Here is a 22,997-nt window from a genome sequence, read left to right as displayed (position 1 = left end):
TAAGTCCCTGATCCATGACTTCCCACTGCCACCCCCTCCAACACTAGAATTCAAATATTTCTTAAATTGTCCTTCAATGCTCATTACTTCACAGTAATGTGACCTAAGTGGGAAAATGGCCATCAATCTGTATGTTTGATGCTCTTAATTAGATTATTGACATTGAAATTCTCCTCCACAATTGTACCATTTGCTGCCAGATTACTGCAATTTTGGATTAAAAATTGCAAAATTATTTATGCAAATGGTCTTTATACTATTTTTCTTAGAATAACATTTGATTGCACAAACATTGGAGAGAAAAAAAGTCTTACACAAATCCAGGAATCTTTTTTAATATCTCATTCGTAGGTTGAGAATGTTGCTGGTTTGACCTCCATTTATTCCGACCCCCACCCCCCAATTACGCTTCAACCTGGTTTACTAGGCTGTTCAGAGGGCTATCAGGAGCCAATTATATTGGTTGATCTAGGGCCACATGCAGGTCAGACCAGTTAAGAATGGCAGATTTCCTTCCTTCAAGCACATTAGTGAACCAAATAGCTTTTCAAGATGATCCTGTAGTTTCATTGTCACCTTAACAGATGCTAGCTCTGTAATTCTAGATTTGTTATTGGAATTTAACTTCCCCAGCTGCTATTTCATTTGTTACCATATTTCCTTACAATGTAAAAGGAGGCTATTTCAGCCTGTCGAGTATATGCCAGCTCACTGAGCAATCCTATTCATCCAATAATATTTTCTGTGACTTGTTCTTCCCACATTCCCATCAACGACTCCCCAATTGTACCCTCACCTATACACTAGGGGCAATTTATCCATCAACCTGCACATTTTTGGAATGTGAGAGGAAGCTAGAACACTAAAGGGAATCCCACTTGGTCTCACAGAGTGCACAAAAATCCACACACACGGCATTGGAGGTCAGGATTGAACCCAGGTCACTGGAGCTATTAGGCAGCAGCCATACTAGCTGTTCCACTGTCTCTCTTCCCCCCCCCCCCCCCCCCCCCCCCCCCCCCCCCCCCCACCAGTAGGATTCAGATATGAATTTTCCTGATCAATAGTTTTGCCATCATAGGACGAGCCCTTCAACCCAGCATGTTTCATGCCAACCATCAAGTTTCTTTCTATCCCAATCCCATTTATCAGCATGTGATCAATAGCACTCTGTACCTTGGCTATTCAAGTGCTTTTTGAGAAAAGAAAGTGTTGTGAGGGCACCTGTCTCCACTGCTCTCTCCAACTACCCTCTTGTGGGGGAAAACGTTGCCCTCTTAAACCTCTCGCCCTTACCCTAAACCTGTACCCTCCAGTTCTAGATACCTCTGCTGTGGGAAAAAGTTTCCTGCTATCTATGCCTTTCATAATTTTGTACATCTCTATCATGTTCCCCTCAACCTCCTCTGCTCCCAGCCTATCCAGTCTCTCCTCATAACTGAAAAACTCGGGCAAAATTCTGATGAATTTAAAACATTTTGGAGTTTGTTTTTGAAAATGTTCCCAGTTTTTGTGTATGGACTTAAGAAAATGCAGTTATTGCAAAAATGAGAATAAAATCTGGAGGGAGGAGTTCTTTGCAAGGGAGTTTTAATTTGTAATTGAATATGTAATAAGCCCTTGATTGTATTCTTTCAATTGGCACACTCATGGATTACAGTAAATATTCTTCCTCATTCAACCTGTTATGGAGCAAGTGTGTTTTTTGCATGCAGTAACACTTGCAATTCATACCAACGTCATTTGATGCCAGCTCCTGTACAATTGCGTCTTTGCTATTGTTTGGTGACAAACTGTACACAGTTGTAGTCTAACAAGTGTTTTATTCCAATAACTTATCCATTCACAGCACTGCTAGCAGTCTTGATATCCATGTAGCAGATAGATTTAGAGCAAGTTATAGGGACAGATCTTCTTGTATCCAACCCATTAGCTAGAAATACCACCTTTGGTCTCTGCTCACTCGCACTCACCTGGACTGGATGCAGAGAGCTAACCTCACTTGTGTTTTACAAGCTTAGAGTCATTTGGTAAAGTCCAGATGGTGAGCAGCCCCTTGGGTGGGGTAGCCCAGAGGTTCCTGCCTCTGGAATATCCTGACAAGTTTTGGCAGAAGGCAAAGTCAAGGGTGGAGATTTGGTTTCTGTCTAAACTGTGAAGCAGTTTAACAATTTTTAAATGTCTCTAACATTCAAACTATTGAAAACATAATATTTAAAATCAATAAAACATTTACAAACTTAAATGGTAAACTAAAACAATTAAAATAATTTCCCTATTCTGCCAGCTGAAAAATCCCCATGGGTTCTCTGAATCTGCACCTTGTCTCATGCTGGAGAATCCCAGCTAAACTGGGCACCACTGCTGGACTTAACACCAAGTCCACAGAATTCCAAGACTTACTGCTGTGAAAATAACCAAGTGCTCCTCTCTGAAACAACTGGTCACAGCCAGGAAGGCTTGGCTTATCAAAAAGAATGCAGACTTTCAGGTCTTCTGGTTGTTCGAAGGAATTTGACTGTACATAGTAGTTTTGACGTGTAGTTGCAGTTGTTTTGTAAGGAAATGTATTAGCTCATTTGTAAACAATAAATTCCACAGACAAATTAAAGGTACCTTTTTAATGTTTTTTGTTGGTGGTGTTGGTTAGAAGGATAGAAGTTGACTATATCACAAGGAGAATTATTTTACCATCAAGTAGTGATGTGGAACTTTTTCATCGAGAGGGGTAATCTCGATCTAGAATCTCATCTGAAGGACCTTTGGCAAGGGTACACTTATCTCAATATTTGATTGTCTCTAATGGGACTGCAACAAATTTTGGACTCCAGATATATCACAGCAGAAGAGGAAATGGAAAGAATTGAATCACATCACAAATCTCTTATGTGATTATTACAGAGGCTAAAGGAGCATTTCTTCACTAAGGCTTCCAGATAGTGAATGGAAACCTTAGAGAAACAATACTGCTTTAGCCTCTACAATAGGAATAGGAAGAAATTATACATATAGAAAGATCACATGAAATCTTGCTATTTGACAAGATGGGTTTAACTTCTGTTCTCAGTATTTACTACACGCAATAATACAGTACTGAAGGACCTACACGACTATATTTTTTCTTTCCTTCAAGTATTTATCCAATTCTGGATTGAATATTACTATTGAATTAGATTCCACCTTGCTTTTGTACTCTTATCTGTGTGAATAAATCCAGCTGTCCCAAATTTCAACAGCCATATCAACTTGCTGAGCTCCTTTCAAAGATTTGTCTACGTTGCCCAAGGTCTTTCTGTTTCTGCACCTACCACCTTTGGAAATTGTCCCATTTAATTCAAGTTGCCTGCTGGTTCTCTCGAAACGAATACATCGCTTCACACTTGTGCATAATTTCATTTTCCAAGTAACAGTCTATAACTAGCTGTCACTGAATTTTTTATTTTAATTCTGCACAGTTTTTAATTTTGCTGCCCAAATTAATTATATGCCTTGGGATTTACTTGGGTCATGAGAAAATCATTGCCTTTTTGGGGTGACCTGCCCATAAAGCCGTCAGTCTTGATTTCATTTATACCTTGTTTTTAACACACCAGCCAGTCCAAGGTTGCAAACTATGAGAAGTTGAATCCTGAAATTAGAATGATGCCTGAAACTCATTTGTAAATATATTGATGATGAACTGCATAGGTATATGTTGCCATTTCTATTTGAAGATGGCCTTTAACATTAGGAACTGAATGCTTGTGGATTTTGTGTTGTGGGACTGATTTGCCATTTATTTTATTAAAGAAATTAATAGGTAAATTTGTGAATGTGCATGTATTTGTAGCTGTCCTTTGTTTGGTGCAAATAACCATGTGCTTTCCAGCATCTGCAAATAGTGCCTTTTTGGTTAATTTATTTATCCTCTTGAATTGAAATAAGGCAGGAGGTACCAAAATTTATTGCAGCACCAGTTTAGAACAGATGTGACTTTGCTCATTTTTGCAGTAAATCTGGCATGTTACTGTTGTTCACAAAGCAATTGCCCAAGGGAAAAAATAATTTTTGTTAACAAAGATAAGCCAATTTATACTTTAGAAAACTGCCACTGTTTGAAATATTTTCTGTAGCTTTCTGCAGTCATATTATTGTTTGAAGACTTAATTTAAAAAGAAACTAACCTTATCTTCAGACCCAGATGCAAAACACAGGACTTTTCTGATTTAATGTGATAAGTACATTTATGTAGTGAATTTTAAAATAAAGCTCAAGTCTGCTTTTTAGCTAGAATTGTATTAACTGGTAGTCTTGTTCTTTATAGCCTTTTCAAAGGAAAAAATATTTTATTGCTAACTGTGTGAATGTTATATTGTGAAGGCAATGGATAGTAACTTTTATGAATATATTTGGATGCAAACTTTCATTTGGATAGACCGTTTTTTTTTTCAGGATGGCTGTGCCATTGTAAGATAATGATACCAGTTGCCCTGATACAAATGGGAATTTATTGAATCTTAGAATTTCAACTTGCATAAATAAATGAGGACTATTTAGTAATTTATTTAGTTCCACTTTTTCAGGATATGGCATTGCTGGCAAGGCCAGTTTTTATTTCCCATGCATGACTGCCATTGAGGAGGTGGTGGTGAACTGCCACCCTGAATCACTGCAGTCGTTCTGGTGAAGGTACTCAGGTGAAATGGGATCTATATGTAGCTGAAGTTTTCATGTGCCTGCTGCCCTTGTCATCCTCCCGTAGAGGTCACAGGTTTGGGTAATGCTGATTAGAGTAGTTTATGCGAGTAACTGCAGTACACTTCGTAGAACGTGCACATTGCAGCCACTGATGCAATGTGGGAGGAATGAATTCATAGAGTGGTTAATGGAGTAGGAGTCAAGTGGGCTGCTTTGTCCTGGATATTGTTGGGCAGCTTCAGAATTGTTGGGGCTGAGCTCATACAAGAAGGTGGAGCCTTTTCCATCATGTTTCTGGCTTGATTTGTTGATGGTAGAAAGGCTTTGGGGTGTCAGAAGGTGAATCACTAGTTGCAGAGTACCCAACTTCTTACCTGCTCTTGAGCCATGGTATTTATGTGAGTAGTCCAGTTGTTTGTGGTAAGTTATTTGTTATATGTTTTTGGGGGGGGGGTGGAAGCTCCACAATGCTAATGGCATTACATGTCAAGGGTAGGTTGATGGTCTCTGTCTTGTAGATGGTTGCTGCCTGGTACTTCTGTGCCATGAATATTATTTGCCACTTATCAGCCCATTGCTTGGGGATTTTGATGGACAAATGGATTAAAAGTGGTGGAAGATAGATGTTGAAGTGAGATTCACTACTGGGTGACAGGCTACTGCTGATACAGAGGAAGAGTAAAAATGAGTCCTGTGAAGGGATTTGGTGGACTGGAGGAATCTTCAGCTGAATCACAAATAAACCCTTATAACCCTTTTATGACTGCATGGCCAGAAAGCAGCTGCTGACATGGTCTTTCAGTTGCTTACATCTGTCCCACCTCCAACTGTTGTCCACTGTCTAACCAGTATGAGATGCACAGGACCATATCGGATTTGTCCTAGCCCCAGATATGGTCCAAGCACATTCAACCATGTTACATGAGATGGCGTGCCTTATATGAACACTCGTATGCAGTTCCAGAATCCTGCATGGATATCAATAGCCAATGGGTTAGTGGGAAGACCATGTCAGTGAATGGTCAGCAACTAGTACGTAAGGGTCAAGCAAAGGTTGAAGCAACAGTGGATTTCTTAAGGATAAAGACATTGTGGATGTGCTCTGGGCTCCTCAAGTTGACCATTACGAGCCACACTGGATATTAATTGAGTGTAATGCCTTGCAGTAAATGCCTACTTTTGATCAATGTAGATGTGACCTATAACTCCCTGGAACATCAGGAAGCTTTCAATTATTGCCCAGCCTTCCCTTCCCTTTTGAAGGGAGAAGGAAATGAACTCTGCTGCCCTGATAAGCAGAGCTTCATGATCTTGCTGACAATTGGTGGGCTGCAAATTATGATATAGAATTAGAGTTTGGAGCTACTGTAACTATCACAACAAATAGGGTGGATCTTGCTCTGTTCTCTGGCTACTGCTGTGCCAGATCCCTACAACCACCACCCTAGCAAAGCACAGTTCCATAAAGCAGCTGGTCACCAATTAAGTGAACATTTGGGAAAGGCTGTCCCTTCACCCATGGAAAGGGCCTCCCCTTTCTCCATCACTCCCTCTCTTCCCACACCTCTCCCATACTCCTTCCCCAATCTCGCTTCTTGCTCTTCGCCTGCTTTGTGAAGCATTATCTGAAAATCTTTACAGACACTACTGTATTGCCTTGATCAACCTCTCTTACCTCCTCAAAAACAAAAACAGATTAATCACTCTTTTAATACATTCGTGTTCACTTTCAGTAAAGCCTCAGGAAATTTCCTCAAGGGGGCAAGAATCAGGAGAAAAGATCACTTTTTAAATTGTCAAAATCTCACTTTATTTTTTTCTTTGTCTTCTGACCGTTTTTCACTTGTTTATAGATTATATTTGCAGTTATCAATTATCCTATGTGTCACTCTGTTGTCCTTTCCTAGCTATCATTTCCATAATGTGAGTGGGTGGTTTAGTTAAGTTTAAACATTGGTGGTTTAGTTTTTCGTGTTTATTAAATACAGCAGAAAGTTTTTAATCAGTGGTCATATTTGCTAGTCAGGTTGAAACTGAAAGCAAAACTGTTCCAAGTGTTGTAGCATTTGGGAAAGAAGTTGCATGCATACATCGACTCCCAAACCCTTGTCTGGATCTAGAGCATTTCCTGTTGAGGTCCTCAATTCTAAATGTTTCTCTTATTAATATACCAATGAAAACTTGAAGTGATTGCTAAACTTGCAAAACTAATGCCTTTTATTCATTCCCCCGTGCTATTAATATACCAGTGAATGCTGGAAATGTTTTGAAAATTGCTCCTATCATGCAAACATTTAGTCTACACTTGTGTTGTAATATCCCAGTCCTATTACAATTTTAATGCGAAACACATAAAATGCCTGAAAGGTGATAATTTATCATTAATGCCAATTTGTGGGAGAGATGACTGTAGTGCATAGAACTGTCAATTACCAATTGGTATAGAAAATGGAAATGTTATCCTGTAAATCTGGTTGACCTGTGAAAATTTGAAGTAATCACTAAACTCACAGAATTAATGACTTTTACATTCATTCTCCTGTGCTGGCATCCTTCACTATGGGAACAAAATTCATTCTTCAATCCTACTGATATTTTCCATTGTGTTTAGGATGAAGGATGTTTTTGAATATTTGGATCCATTTGACATGTATTAGGATATCTTTTTCTTCCTGGCTCTGCCAGAATGTACAAATATCTAGGATTTTGCTTAAGAAACCACAGTCCATTTAAACATCTGGTAACAATGAAAGAGCAAGAATGGTCTGTCAAAACTTAAAATACTACTTCTTTCAGCAAACGTAGTCATTTGAAACAAAGGCCTAGAAATTTATCTGTGCAATGCCAGAAAAATCAGCTTTGTATAGACAAATACTGTTTTTGTGCACAACTCTGGGAGGGTTAAAGCCAGTTGTTAAATAAAGTGTGGACTTCTGACGTGATATTTTTGTACACCCTAGTGTTTATCTGGCATTCAGTTTGCCCAGAAGACATCAATAATAGGGCTAGGCCCAGAATCTGTTGGTTTTAACAGTGACTGACGCTGTTCACTCCCAGAAGAACCAGACTTCAGTAATGCTGGATACTCGAACTGAACTGAACCACACTTATGAATCGGACACATCTTTCCTGTAATTATAGGTCGAGAGATGAACAACTCTCTGCAAAACAAGTAGACTGATTGAAACTGAGATTTTAGGCACTGCACCTTTAAGTGGTTTCAGCAGATTTCCCCAATAAATCTGGCCAAAAGTGCCAGAAGAAATTATGGTAGGAGGGAGGTGGGCCACGGTTTATCAGAGCAGAAATGATTTTTTTAAAAAGTCAAATAATGTAGCTGGTCAATTTAGTATGCACGGGTAGCTTCAGTATATTACTCAGCAATGACACTTTGTTCTTTTGTTCTCTCAATCCCTTAGTTTGCATTATGATTTGTTACTAGTAAAACAATCCACATTTTGGAAGTTTGATGGTAATAGTCAGCTTGGGTGACTCTTGCAACAGGTCAGTCCATGTTCAGCCAGGATTGCAGTCCTTCCTGAAAGGTTACTGTGGAGTTGTGTTTACAATTAGATCACATCATTAATGGCAGAACAGGCTCGAGGGGCTGAGTGGCCCATTCCTGCTCTTAATCCCTATGTTTTTTCTGGTTATGGATGTATTGCCAGTATGGACTGAGTTTAATAGCAGCTGATCTTAGTTAACTGGCTCACCGTCTGTATCCCTCAAACCATTCTTGATTTGGTGGATGTTTTATGATTTTCTATCTAGTTGCTGCTTTCCAAATGAATGATTATAGGAATTATTTTGGTAAACTTGTTGGAATATTGTGACTGAAAGTTAACATGGCTGTTTTTCACTCTCAAAAATCTTGCCTTGTATTATGGTTATTGGATGAAATTACTCTTTTAAATAAAGCAGCAGAAAATAGACTAAGAACGTTTTAAAGAGTAGCAAGGTGATCAATGTTGCTGCTAGTAAAAGGCAGAAAGAATTAGATTATTTACAGTTCCAATTGAGGGAATTTGCCTTTTATGTTTGGCTAAATGTACAAAACCAAAACTGAAAATTGCTATTTGCACCAGGTTTATCACCTTGCGTGTAAGCCTGAAAACGTGTCTTATAACTTTATTTGATGTACCCAGGTCCAAAGTTTTATTTATCCTTCTAAGTCATTTGTATTGTTTTTGGTTTGGGTTCACCGAGTGTAATTGGGTCCAGACCTCATTGCAGCTTCGACCTGTGTGTGGATTAAAAAAAAGCCTGATTCCTGGGGCAAGATTAGTATGACCAGTCTTCACACTGAGACGCCATGTGATTAAGGAGCCCTGCTTGGGAATTAAAGTTGGGGACATTTCCTCTTGATGAAGTTCTACCTTACACACCTTACGTGTGTGCTTGTTTGGATATCGGTCATTGCAACCACAGGAGATTGCACCAGGAGGGTATGGACCAACCATCTCTGACTGTTTCATGAATGATCTTATTTCAATTATAAGATCAAAAGGTTGGATTTTCAGTGATGGGTGCACAATGTGCATTTCCATTTGCAGCAACTCAAATACTGAACTAACCTCTGCCTGTGTGCAGCAAGAACTTGGAGAACATTTCAGTGTGCTGCATTTAATAACACTTCAGTAATAAGCAACATTCACACCATACAAGTGCCAGACAATGACAATATACTCTCTCCCATGAGAGAGAGTATAACCACCTGGACACGAGATTCTGCAGATGCTGGAACCTGGAGTAACACTGCTTATAATAAAATTCCCTGCCCACCAGCTAATTTTGAATGGAAGGACACTTTATGAAAAAATTTGAAGTCATAACCAATGCACTTCTTATACACTTGCATCTTGTATAAAATGATTCCTTGCTGAAAGGTCTCAGTTCCTATTTATCTATAAGGTTGCTTTTCATATTATCTGTTAATCAACAAGTGCTTGAATCCAGAGGAAGGCAAAACAGTAAATTCTCTTCAAAGTTGTACTAACAAAACAAATGTGTTGGTTTTCCCTTAAGCTAAGATTTCTTTATTAGTCGCATGTACATCGAAACACAGTGAAATGCATCTTTTGCGTAGAATGTTCTGGGGGCAGCCCGCAACTGTTGTCACGCTTCCGGCGCCAACATAGCATGCCCACAACTTCCTAACCCATACGTCTTTGGAATGTGGGAGGAAATCAGAGCTCCCGGAGGAAACCCACACAGACACAGAGAACGTACAAACTCCATACAGACAATGGCCGGAATTGAACTCTGGTCGCTGGTGCTCTAAAGCGTTACGCTAACTGCTACACTACCGTGCCTGCCTTAGCAGGTATCACTGAAAGCTCAGTAGTTTGGGAAATATCAGAGGTTGCGTGCTATTTTGCACTTTAAAGTAGCTAACAACATAATCGAAAAACCTGTTCACAGTGGTTATATAATGCTGTTATTTTGTTGCTACTGCAACCATCTAGTTGATGGCAGTTCTATAATATGAAGTTTGTCCAGTCATTTTCACAACTGTTTTTTGTCTTTTTGAAAACAATTGTTTACAAATGTTTAATTAAACTTTTCTCCCCCCCCCCATTTATAGACTGTGGTCCATAAAAAGCAGTTGTAAAGGTATTATGGACCCCACTCCATTTGGCACTGGAGGAAACCAGTTCAATCTCCATTTTAATAATATAGCAATTACTAAAAAATTTCCACCAAACACGGCTAATCTTTAAAACCAGCAGGATCATGAGAAAAGCACAGTGAATCTGCTGGGTTAATCGTGAATTTGCTGATGTTAAGTCACGCCCCAGAATATATAACCTATTGGTGAAATTTTCACTTATTAAGACCCGAGTATAGCAATACTTCTCGCATGCAGCATCAATGGACACATAGTGTGGCTCTGTTTTAACTGGTGTGTCTGATTGTGCCTAGATGCAACGTCCATTTATACTCTGCCCAATTCTACTACAGTCACACACAGGCCACAGTTGGGTCTTTGGTATTGCTCTTTATGTTGCTCTGGGCTTTGAATATTCCATTACTTGATATGAACAGCACATTATATGCAACCTGAACTGATAATACAATATTGGTTTCTTAACTTTTAAGTCTGTAACTGACAAAATGAACAATACTTCATGGAAACTATATCACTGGAACTCAAATAGCCAGTAAAACTAAAAACTTAGTTTGCCACTAAAAACTACTTTGCCACAATCTTGGTCTATAAACCACTCCACTCTCTGTTTTCGTCTCGTAAATACTTGTAAACTGGCCAGTAGAGGGAGTACAACAGTAGTGGTAATCTACAGCACTCCTTTCTGGAAACACCTGGTCTGATATTGTGTTTTCCTCATCCACTTAACAAGATTACAATCCCATTAGCAAATTGTATGGATGAAGATTTATTGCACTGCTGCATTGAATTCAGTTTGTTCCATAAAAATACATCATTGCTTTGCGCTTCACCCTTTCACGAGAAATGGCTTTTTTTCTATCCTCACATTATAAGCATTTGTTAATTTCCCAGTTTCTGAGCTCATTATTCTAGCTGTCAATCATTTTTTTATCCAGCAGTGGGCTTTATTACTTGGGAGATGTTCAAATCATTTCATATTTTTGCACATTTATAATTTACTCGTTTTTCTTCCAACCCACAGCATTTCTTATTACTTGAGAGCTAATTGAGAACTGAAGTCATCCTTAATGGATAATTTACCTGTGTGAGGCTTCATTAAATCCTGGTGACTGTAAAGAATGATGCTCAGATATCAAATTATACTCGCTGATTTTTGTGGCAATATAAGCTGATTACATTTGGCATATATCCACTGTATTCAGATAAACAAAGATAACAGTACCATTTTATACTTCGACTGGACTGAATTTTGCATTAAGATTTTTTTTTGAGTAAATCTTCATTTATGATGGGCCAATTTTGACCAGGAAAATCTCTGCAGATCCAATCAGCAGATGTATAGAATATGTAATGTCTTATCCCAAAGTATGTAATCTTAGAGGAATGACCAATTAAGGGTGCATTTTCCAGCAAGAGACATCCATGAAATGCTGTCTTGCCACATTAACAGAGTCTTAATTCTATAAGTATTCAAGGAAGAATTACTAGCTCTTCTCAAGGCCTTGATGTCCCATAGTACTCAATGTCTGATGAGATGCTTTTGAAGTGTAGTCATTATGGTAATGCAAGAAACATAGCAGCCAATTTTGACACAGTAAGCCACCCAGAAGCAGCAGGAATATAATGAATAAATAATCAGTGCTATACCAAAAGCCAAAAAGTGGAAATGCTGAAACTAAAAGCCGAGCATGCAGCAGCTATTGCAGGGGCCCTGGCAGAAATGTCTGCATCATCTTGAGCCGTGGGTGAGGTACTGGAGGGTGGCTAATGTTGTACCTTTATTTTAGAAGGGCTGCAAAGGACAAGCCAAGGAACTACAGGCTGCTGAGCCTAACATCAATGGTGGGAAAGTTACCAGAGGGGATCCTGAGGAATAGGATCTACCAGCATTTGGAAAGGTAAAGACAGATTAGGAATAGTCAGTGTGGCTTTGTGCATGGGAAATCATGTCTCATGAATTTTTGAATAGGTGACAAAGAGGACTGACAAGGACAGGGCGGTATGTTGTCTACAGGAACTGTAGCAGTGCCTCTTGACAAGGTCCCACATGGTAGGTCAGTTTGAAAGGTTAGTTCACGTGATACCACGTGAAATAACACACTAGCCAATTGGATACAAAATTGGCTTAGTGGAAGGAGTCAGAGGGTGGTAGTGGAGGGTTGTTGTTCAGCTTTGGAGGCCTGTGACCAGTGGTGTGCTGCAGGGATCAGTGCTGGGTCCACTGTTGTTTGTCACCCGAAGTTTGTGGATGACACCAAGATTGGTGGTGCAGTGCACAGTAAAGAAGGTTATCTAAGATTACAGTAGGATCTAGATGAACTGGGGAAGAGGGCCAAGGAATGGCAGATGGAATTTCATTTGGACAAGTGTGAGGTGTTGCATTTTGGTCAGTTAAACCAGGGCAAGACTTGCACAGTAAATGGTTGGGCTCTGGAGAGTGTTGTACAACAGAGACTGAGGGGTACAAGTACATAGTTCCCTGAAAGTGGTGACACAGTAGACGATGGTGAATAATGCATTTGGCACACTTTCCTTAAGTCAGGGCATTGAGTACGTGAGTTGGGACGTCATATTACAGCTGTACAAGTTGTTCGTGAGACCGCACTTGGAATGTTGTGTGTAGTTCTTCTCACCCAGCTATAGGAAGGATGTAATTTAAGTTGGAAGGGGTGCAGAAAAGATTCACAAGGATGTTACTGGGACTGGAGGGCTTGAGTTATAAGGAGAGGCTTGATAGGTTGGGGACGACTTTCCCTGGAGCGTAGGGGGTTGACAGGTAACCTTTATAGAGATATACAAGGTCATGAACGGAGTAGATAAGGTAGATGGTCACAGTCTTCTTCCCAAGATAGGGGAAGTTAGATGGCATAGGTTTAAAGCGAAAGGGGAAAATTTTAAAAAGGACCTGAGGTGCAACTTTTTCACACACAGGGTGGTGGGTATATGGAAGGAGCTGCCAGAGGAATCTGTAGAAGTGGGTACAGTTCACAATGTTTAAAAGCCATTAAGGCAGGTACATGGATGGAAAAGGCCTGGAGGTAGATGGGACGAGCTCAGATAGTCATCTTGGTCGGCATGGATGAGTTGGGCCGAAGGGCCTGTTTTGGTGTGGTATAACTGAGTCTTCAGCTTTTGTGGAGGGAGAAACAGTAGGACCTGGTCTACATTATTTCCTCAATAAATGCTACCCAAGGCAAATTAATTGTTTTTTCTTTCTTTGATTTGTGGGATTTTGCTCACTGATCAATTTATCTGTTTACGTAACTGCAACCACACTTAAAGCATTTTAGATGTGAAGATTTTTAGTGTGCAAGTGTTTTCTTAGTATTAGTAGAAGTTGTGGAGCAGAGCTAAATATGGGATAGCCTCAAAATAAGCACGACAATTCCATGTTTGTTTACAGGAGGTGGAAGGAACTGTCAATGCCAGCATTTGTTGTCCATCCCTAATTGCCCCTTGAACTAAGGAGGCAGAGAGAATCAACCATATGGGTGGTTCTGGAGTCGCACACAGACCAGACTGGGTATGATTTGTAGATTTCCTCCATAGAAACAAAAATCCAAATGTAATAACTTAAGTTTCCTAGCTGCACGGTGGGATTTGAGCTCATGTCAGGGTCAGTGATGCAGAACTCTGGCTGCTGGTCCAGTAACCAAACCGCTAGATTATCAGTCTCACATATTGCCCATAATGTGTAAATACGACTGTTGGACTCTTGCTGAGAGTTCCTTACTAAATGCTTGTGTCATGGATTTGGAGCCAATACTTAAAATATGCCAAGTGTTCTAAAAACTCTCCTGATATGACCAGCAATGTAACACTTTTTTAAAAATGTGTGTATTTGACCACAAGCTAAATTTTTAATATATCTTTCATTTACAGTTATTCCCAACCCTAAGCAGAAAATAAACTTTATGAAGGTGGTCTTCTAAATCGTAATTACAATTGCCTGTTACATTGTGAAGTGAAGGTTATAAATCAGTCAGTGTAAGGTTGGATAATCTTCCACTATCCAACTTTTACAGGTGTGCCATTTTCACTGAAACACTCATCTCACTGGCATTTATAAGCACCTGATGTAATTGGTTTATTATTGATGCATGTACTGAGATACAGTGAAAATCTTTGTTTTGCATGCCATTCAGATGGATCATTCCAAACGTAAGCAGGTCGAGGTAGTACAAAGGGGAAAGCAGTAACAGGATGCAGAATATATTGTTATAGTACAGAGAAAGTGCAGTGCAGGTAGACAGATAAGGTGCAAGGGCCATTACAAGGTCGACTGAGAGATCAAGAATTTGTCTTTAACGTACAAGAGGTCCGTTCAAGAGTCTTATAACAGTGGGATAGAAGCTGCCCTTGAGCCTGGTGGTGTGTGTTTTCAAGCTTTTGTATCTTCTGCCTGATGGAAAGGGGTAGAAGAAAGAATGACTGGGCAGGAGAGGCCTTTGATTATGTTGGCTACTTTCCCGAGGCAACGGGAATTGTAGACAGAATTAATGGAGGTGGTGGGGGGGTGGGGGTGGGCTGGTTTCTGTGATAGACTGAGCTGTGTTCACAAGTCTCTGCAACTTATTGCAGTATTGGGCAGAGCAGCTGCCATACCATGCTGTGATACATCTGGATAGGATGCTCTCTATGGTCCATCTGTAAAAATTGGTGAGGATTATTGGGGACATGCCAAATTTCCTTAGCTTTCTAGGAAGTAGAGGTGCTGGTTTGCTTTCTTGGCCATAGCATCTAATTATTAATCACTGAATGTGATAAATTCCATGCTGTTGTACCACTGGTTAAATTCCACAGGTCTTTTACAAATGTGTTTGATATAGTTTAATGATAACTTAATAAATCCTCCTTTATCCTTGCCGCAATAAAGGTAATGATTCCAATGCAGTTGTATTGATGACAGACCACATTGCTGTAGTGATATTTTGACTGGCATTTCCTGTTCAGTTGCCAATGTTTCATATCTGTGAATTTACCAGTTTCATAAACATTGAATTACCACTGAATTTTGTAATGGAAGTGGAAAAGGAAATTCAGATACCCACATGCTAAAGTTAGAATGTTGGCTGATTTGAGAAAACTATTTTCATTAAAAAATGAAAAATGGTTTATGTATAGAAACTGGTATGCAGTACTTAGCAGAAGGAAAAAATATTCTATTTTGAAAATGGAATGCATTTATCTCATTTAATATGAATGGCTGCAATGTTTGTGAGGAAAGGAAATGACATTGTGTATTCTGCACTGGGCACAGTAAATGAAACTATATTTGGACTAAAGTTCGAACATTTACTTTGTATATTGAAAATAAATGGATTAATATATCCTTATCCCCATCTGCTGTGCTCTTGAATTTACTGAACAAGCATTTGTTCTCATTTTAGAGTGTGAAAGCTGTTGCTATTTGTTTTTTTAGCATAGGATTACTGAAAATTGTATGTATTGTGAATTTAGGTTGTAGTAAACTGGTAAAGAATAGCAAGTAAAGGTGCACTGTAGTACCTCTGGTCTGACCATTTGTTGTGTAACTTCAGAACTTCTAACTTTTATCACAATTTTCCTCATGACCAAATTTTATCTATCTATATATCGGGACAAATTAGTTCCCAGTTTGTCATCTGAGTAAATCATGAACTATCAACAGTGTTGCTGACTGGCACATGTCAAGGTCTTGCAGTACATACTTGGATCAGGTGCATCCTTTGCAGAGAGCCCAGGAGAAAAAGCTAACAGCTAATGCACTCCTTTGCGTGCAGTGTGAAAGACCACAGCCTTTGTGGTGTTTGCAAAATACTACTGAGATTCTTCCCTGTATGACCATAATGTGTACATGTATTGACTATTAATGTGTTTGTATGACCAGTGTGGACATGTATTTTGCAAGAAGTGTTTGCTTTTAAGCTTTCTTTAAAAAAAAGTGGTATCTGATTAAGGGCAAGGAAATGACAGTTGACTTGTATCTTTGGCTGAGTTAAAGACTATTTATCAAATGATACAGATAACTTGAGCTGTAAGTATACCCTGAGTCCTTTGGAGCAGGTCATTATGTTTGGCTTTTATGATCGTGAAGGTTAAACCTTGATGGTTCACAAGTTACTTTTTTAAATATTGTAACTAATATTACTGCACATGAGCAGTGATTTGAGGATTTGTAATTGGTATAATTCTTTGCTAATGATTCATGTATTCCCAGTAAAAATGCCCTACAAGTTGTTGATTGCTTATGAGAACTCTGGGTAAGAGAGGAGCCAAACCAGAGCTATTTAAAATCTGCACAGGTGCAGAACGTTAAATTAGTATCATTGCTAGTACATTTTGAGACCATCAGCACATTGGTGTCCACAAACTTAACCTTTTCATTAATATTCTGGATTTACTAAACTTACATTTCTTTCATGTCTACGAGTCTTTGAAGAAAGTATAGTAATTTCCACTTAGATGGTGCCTTTAACACAGCAAAAACTTCCTAAGGCACATGATAGGAGTGTTCATCAAACAAAAAAATTGATGTCAAACCACATGAGATACTGGGCTAATAACCAAATGCTTAGTCAAGGATAAAAACAGAAAATATTGAAGATACTCAGCAGGTCAAGCACATCTGTCCACTTGTTGCCTAATCTGCTGAGTGTTTCCAGCATTTTACATTGTCACTTCAAATCTCTAGTATCTGCAGTTGTTTGCTTTGTACTTGATCAGTGGGTTTTTATGAAGTTGGTGGGGTGGGGAAGAGAGGAAAGTCTAAGGAGGAAAGAGCTTGGGGATGAATTAGATGAAGGCATGAGTAGCAGAGCGATTAAATTCTTGGAACTTTGAAATTTTTTTCATGCAAATCATGAGGATAAAAGTAGTAGAGTGCAGTTGAGAATTGGTTGAACCCAGAGTAAAGCAATTTAGCCCACATATCTGAATGCCTTAACACCCAGCAGGAAATGTTCCCTGTCTTTTTGGCAGGATCTTAATTTCTGCTAACCCCCATGTGTTTTTTGGCATTCCCCCAAACTGCATCAACAATATATGATGCCTAAAATTCACCGCCAGTATGATTGATGGTTTATTCACAGAACCACCAGGTTTTACTTGCTCTGTTTTCCCTTAAACTGTGCTCATTGGAAGCTCAAATTGCATTCTTCTCACTGAGATCCATGACCTCCTTTGACCTTAAAAATAGCTTTGCAAGTGCTTGGACTGCTTTTGTTCATTGAGGGAACTGACACTCTCAGCTTTCTCAACTCAATTATTCCAGGTTGCTGTAGCTGATCCATTCTATGTCTCATGATTTGCTGCTCACTGCTGCATTAAGAAGGTGATTCATCATCCTTGAAGGAGAGAAACCATCACACACTTTCCTTCATTCCTCAGAAGGAGGCATAGTAGGCGTGGGCAATTTCCTACATCCCAGCCTTACCCAGAATACAAACATTTATAGAGTGCACTTGTATAGCATAACTCCTTACAGAAATCTCCCTGACAATTACCTGGCAAGAGTACTTATCTGTAACCATGGAGGGCCTTGGTAGTCCCCTTGCCCAAAGAATGAGTCCCCTATGGGCCCTGTTCTTCACCAACATGCCCAGATTTCCCCCCTAAGCCCCCAGGGAGCAATTCTACCCTCCTCCCATCACTGCAGCATCCATTCTTTAAACAGCTACCAGCCGTAGTAGTTGCTTCTATTGTGCTTCCCTGTATGGGCTGAGGGCCACAGTCACAGCAGCTGGCATTTAGCCAGCAGCCGTGAGAGCTCACAATGGATCACAGTAATAACTTAACAGCACAGCGTTACACACGGAAACCTGACAACGCTGTACTGGGGACTTGGCAATCAAAGATCGTGCTGTTTATAGCACCTTTTAAAAACAATATTGAGGTGATGTACGATGCTTTTTTTAAACACTATTTAAAATATGCTAAAGGAATGTTAGAGGCCAGAATTGGAAGTGTATAGCTATCAGAGTTTACAGGGCAAGAGGAGATTAGAGATAAGCAAGAGTCATCATGGCTCAACAAGCATAGGGATGATGGATGTGATTTAGGCCACAGGCAGAAGAGATTTGAATGACCTAATATATAGAGAGAGAATGTGGCAGGCCAGCTGGAGCTATTTTCAAGGACGGTAAGATCAAGGTTTGTTTTTTTTGAAAACTAGACCGAGATTCAAAAATCATTTCCTTTGCAAATCCCCTGAATGCATTGAACTCTTCCAGATTTGTTCCCCTCTTACTGTGTGGCTTCAGGCTTGATAAACAAGTCTGTGATATCTTCACACTAATTATCGGAGATCACAAGACAAGGGAGCAGAAGCAGGCCATTTGGCCCATTGAGTCTGCTCCAAGGAAAGGGAAATAGAAATGAGAAATGGGGAATGGGGGAAGAAGAAGAAAAAAAACTATTCTAATCCCAATTACCGGCCTTATCCCCATATCCCTTGATATCCTGACTATTTAGATATCTATCTATCTATCTCCTTGAATGCCCCCACTGATCTGGCCTCCACTGCTGTACGTGGCAAGGAGTTCCACAAATTCACCACCCTCTGGCTAAAGAAATTTTTCCTCATCTCTGTTTTGAAACTCTACCCTCTAATTCTAAGATTGTGCCCTCTGGTCCTGGACTCACCCACCAAGGGAAACACCCTAGCCACATTTACTCTGTCCTTTCCTATCAATATTTTAAATGTCGCTATGAGGTCCCCTCTCATTCTTCTGTACTCCAGTGAGTACAGTCCAAGAGCCAACAAACGCTCCTCATACGTAAGCCCTTTCATTCCTGGAATCATCCTCGTAAATCTCCTCTGAATCCTCTCCAATGTCAACACATCCTTCCTAAGATGTGGGGCCCAAAACTGCGCACAATATTCCAAATGAGGCCTCACTAGTGCCCCGTAGGGCCTCATCAACACTTCCTTACTTTTATACACTATACCTCTCGAAATGAATGCCAACATAGCATTCGCTTTCTTTACCACCGATCTGACCTGGTGGTTAACCTTTAAGGTATCCTGCACGAGTACCCCCAAGTCCCTTTGTATTTCCGTGCTTTGGATTTTCTCTCCCCCTAGATAATAATCTGCCCGCTTATTTCTGCTTCCAAAGTGTACAACTGCACATTTCTCTACATTGAATCTCATCTGCCATTTCCTTGCCCATTCTCCTAAACTGTCTAGGTCCCTCTGCAACCTTCCTATCTCTTCAATACTCCCTACTCCTCCCCCTATCTTGGTGTCATCCACAAACTTAGCCACGAAACCATTTATTCCATCATCCAAATCGTTAATGTACAAGGTAAAAAGGAGCGGTCCCAACACCGACCCCTGCGGCACACCACTAGTAACCAGTAACCAACCAGAACGAGATCCTTTTATTTCCACTCTTTGCTTCCTGTCAACCAGCCAATACTCCACCCATTCTGTTATCCTACCCGTAATTCCATGACCTCTCATCTTATTAATCAGTCTCTTGTGAGGCACCTTATCAAAGGCCTTTTGAAAGTCTAAATACACAACATCTACCGCCTCTCCCTTATCCACCTTACCTGTGATTTCTTCAAAAAACTCCAATAGGTTGGTCAGGCAGGATCTTCCCTTCACAAAACCATGTTGGCTAGGACCTATCCTGCCCTGCGCCTCTAGGTATTCCGTAACCCCGTCTTTGAGGATAGATTCCAATAACTTTCCCACCACTGACGTCAGACTAATAGGTCTGTAATTTCCTTTATGCTGCCTCCCACCTTTCTTATACAACGGAACTTCATTTGTGACCCTCCTGTCCTCCGGAACCACGCTGGAATCTATCGATTTCTGGAAAATTCTTGCCAATGCCTCCGCTATCTCTAAAGCCACCTCCTTCAGAACCCGGGGATGCACCTCATCTGGTCCGGGAGACTTATCAGTCTTTAGTCCATTTAGTTTTCCTAGCACCTTCTCCCTAGTAATCTTAACTGAACTCAATTCCATTTCGTGAGACTCCTGACTAACCGGCACATTGCTGATGTCCTCCACGGTGAAGACCGATGCAAAATATTCATTCAGTTCCTCTGCCATCTCTCTATCGTCCATTATAATAGCTCCTGCACCGTTATCAATTGGTCCTATATCAACCCGTGTCTCTCTTAGTATCCTTTCGAATGTTATCCGCCAACTTCCTTTCATAATTCATCTTTTCTTTCGTAATGACCTTCTTAGTTTCTCTCTGCAGGTTTCTAAAAGCTTCCCAGTCTTCTGTTTTGCCACTAATTTTTGCTTCTTTGTACGCCACCCCTTTTGCTTTTATTTTAGCCTTCACTTCTCTTGTTATCCACATTTGTGCCTTTTTTCCCATTAAAAACCTTCTTTTTTTCTTGGAATATATCTATCCTGCAATTTCCTTACTTCCTGTAAAAATTCCTTCCATTTCTCCTCTGCCGTCCCTCCAGCCAGCTTACTCTTCCAATCAATTAGGGCCAACTCCTCTCTCATACCATTGTAATTTCCTTTGTTCCACTGAAATATCGATACACCAGTTTTCAGTTTCTCCTTCTCAAACTTGAAACTGAACTCAATCATATTGTGATCACTGGTTCCCAGTGGTTCCTTTACCTTTAGTTCCCTAATCACCTCCGGTTCATTACACAGCACCCAATCCAAAACAGCCGATCCCCTGGTGGGCTCTTCAACAAGTTGCTCTAGAAAAACATTCCTTAGACATTCCACAAACTCCCTCTCCTGAGTACTACCGCCATTCTGGATTTCCCAGTCCACCTTCATGTTAAAATCCCCCATAATTATCTTCACATTGTCACTCTGGCATGCTTTTTCTATCTCAAACTGCAACTTAACGTCCACTTGCTGACTGCTATTAGGGGGCCTATATATGACTGCTACTATTGTCCTTTTACCCTTGCTATTCCTTAGCTCCACCCACAAGGATTCCACCTCCTCTAACCCAATATCCTTCCTTTCTATTGATCTTATATCACTACTAACCATAATGGCCCCCCCCCCCCCCCCCCCGCCTACCCGCCTATCCTTCCTATACACTGTGTACCCCTGGACATTCAGTTCCCAATCACATCCATCATAAAGCCATGACTCGGTGATTGCCACAATGTCGTATTTATTAACCTGTAGTTGTGCCACTAGGTCATCTACTTTATTGCTAATGCTACGTGCATTTAAATATAGTACGTTTAGTCCGGTATCTGCTATTAATTTTGTTGTACTTCTATTGTTCAGCAGTTTATCCTGGCTTTCCACCTGTCTATCCTTCTTACCATCTTCACTACATACTACCTTAGACATGTTCCTATATACCTCATTCCCTATCCTAACATTCTGTATCCTAACAGCCTGATTTGTTGTACTTCTATTATTCAGCAAATTATCCTGACTTCTCACCTGCCTGTCCTTCTTGCCATCCTCATTGGACTTGTTTCTATAAACTCCCTCCTTTACCTTAGCATCTTCTAACCTAACATCCTGGTTTCCATCCCCCTGCCAGATCAGTTTAAACCCTCTCCTACAACTAAATCAAACATTCCCTCCAAGATATTGGAACCTCTGGAGTTTAGGTGCAACCCATCCTTAGTGAATAGGTCATGCCTCCCCCAAAAAAGGTCCCAATTATCCAAAAATCTGAAGCCCTGCCCCCTGCACCAGTCACTCAGCCACGCATTCATCTGCCAGAGCTTTCTATTCTTCCTATCATTGACACGTGGCACAGGTAGTAATCTTGAGATTACTACCCTTGAGGTCCTACTTCTCAACCTTCTCCCCAATGCCTTGTATTCCTCCTTCAGGACCTCTTCTCTTTTTCTACCTATGTCATTGGTACCTACATGTACCAAGACTTAAGGCTGCTCACCCTCTCCCCTCAGAATATTCTGGACCCGGTCCGGGATATCCCGTACCCTGGCACCAGGGAGGCGACACACCATCCGAGACATTGTCGCTATCGCAGAATCTGCTATCCGTACCCCTTATTATAGAATCCCCAATAACCACTGCATTTCGCTTCCTCCGCTGGACCACAGTACCAGGCACGTTGCTGAGGTCTTCCTCTATCAGGTCATCCTCTCCAACCGAATCTAAAATGAGATATCGGTTTTTGAGGGGGACTGCCACAGAGGTGCTGTCTACAAACTCTTTATAACTCCTATCTATTTCCTGCTCGCTCTCCCTAACCAACCAAAGGTCGTCGAGCTGCAGCTCCAGACTCTCAATCCGTTCCTTGAGGAGCCGCATCTCTGTGCACTTTGCGCAGATGTAGTTATCGGGGAGTCTGGTAGTCTCCCAGGGTCCCCACATCTGACACTCCAAACATAAGACCAACCCTAGATGCATCTTGCTGAATACCACTGAGTTCAACAAATAAACTAATAACTTACCCCCTCTCTATTAGTGTCGCCTCTTTCCCGCTCTCGCCAAAGCCCGTTGAGCCAAAGCCTAACCCACTCTGCTCCCTCTCACTCAGCTGCCCGCTCCAACGCTGCCCGCTAGATATGTTGGTCTGCTATTTAAATCGCCCGCGCGCTGCCGAGTGACGTCACGCGCCTGCGCGGTCACTTGCCGCTATCCCGAATGCTAGAAAGGAAAAAAAAATCGCTCCTCGTTAATTTCCGGCACTCTCCGCTCTCTGGTAGATAGACAAGTTAGAAGCAGTAGAATTTTTTTTAAACTTACGGTTATCTTTGGAGATCAGGATGATCCTAC

The 22,997-nt window shown here is 40.6% G+C and overlaps 1 protein-coding gene across 1 annotated transcript in view; it reads left to right on the top strand.

Moving 5' to 3' along the window:
- Positions 1-22,997, top strand: part of sppl3 (signal peptide peptidase 3) — a 145,637-nt gene that overhangs the window by 105,786 nt on the left and 16,854 nt on the right. The gene's annotated exons all lie outside the window — the stretch shown is intronic.

This window comes from Pristis pectinata, chromosome 17 (genome assembly GCF_009764475.1).
Source record: "Pristis pectinata isolate sPriPec2 chromosome 17, sPriPec2.1.pri, whole genome shotgun sequence".
NCBI lineage: Eukaryota > Metazoa > Chordata > Chondrichthyes > Rhinopristiformes > Pristidae > Pristis > Pristis pectinata.
The sequence above is the reverse complement of the archived record's forward strand: the minus strand, read 5'-3'. Positions and strand labels throughout refer to the sequence as shown.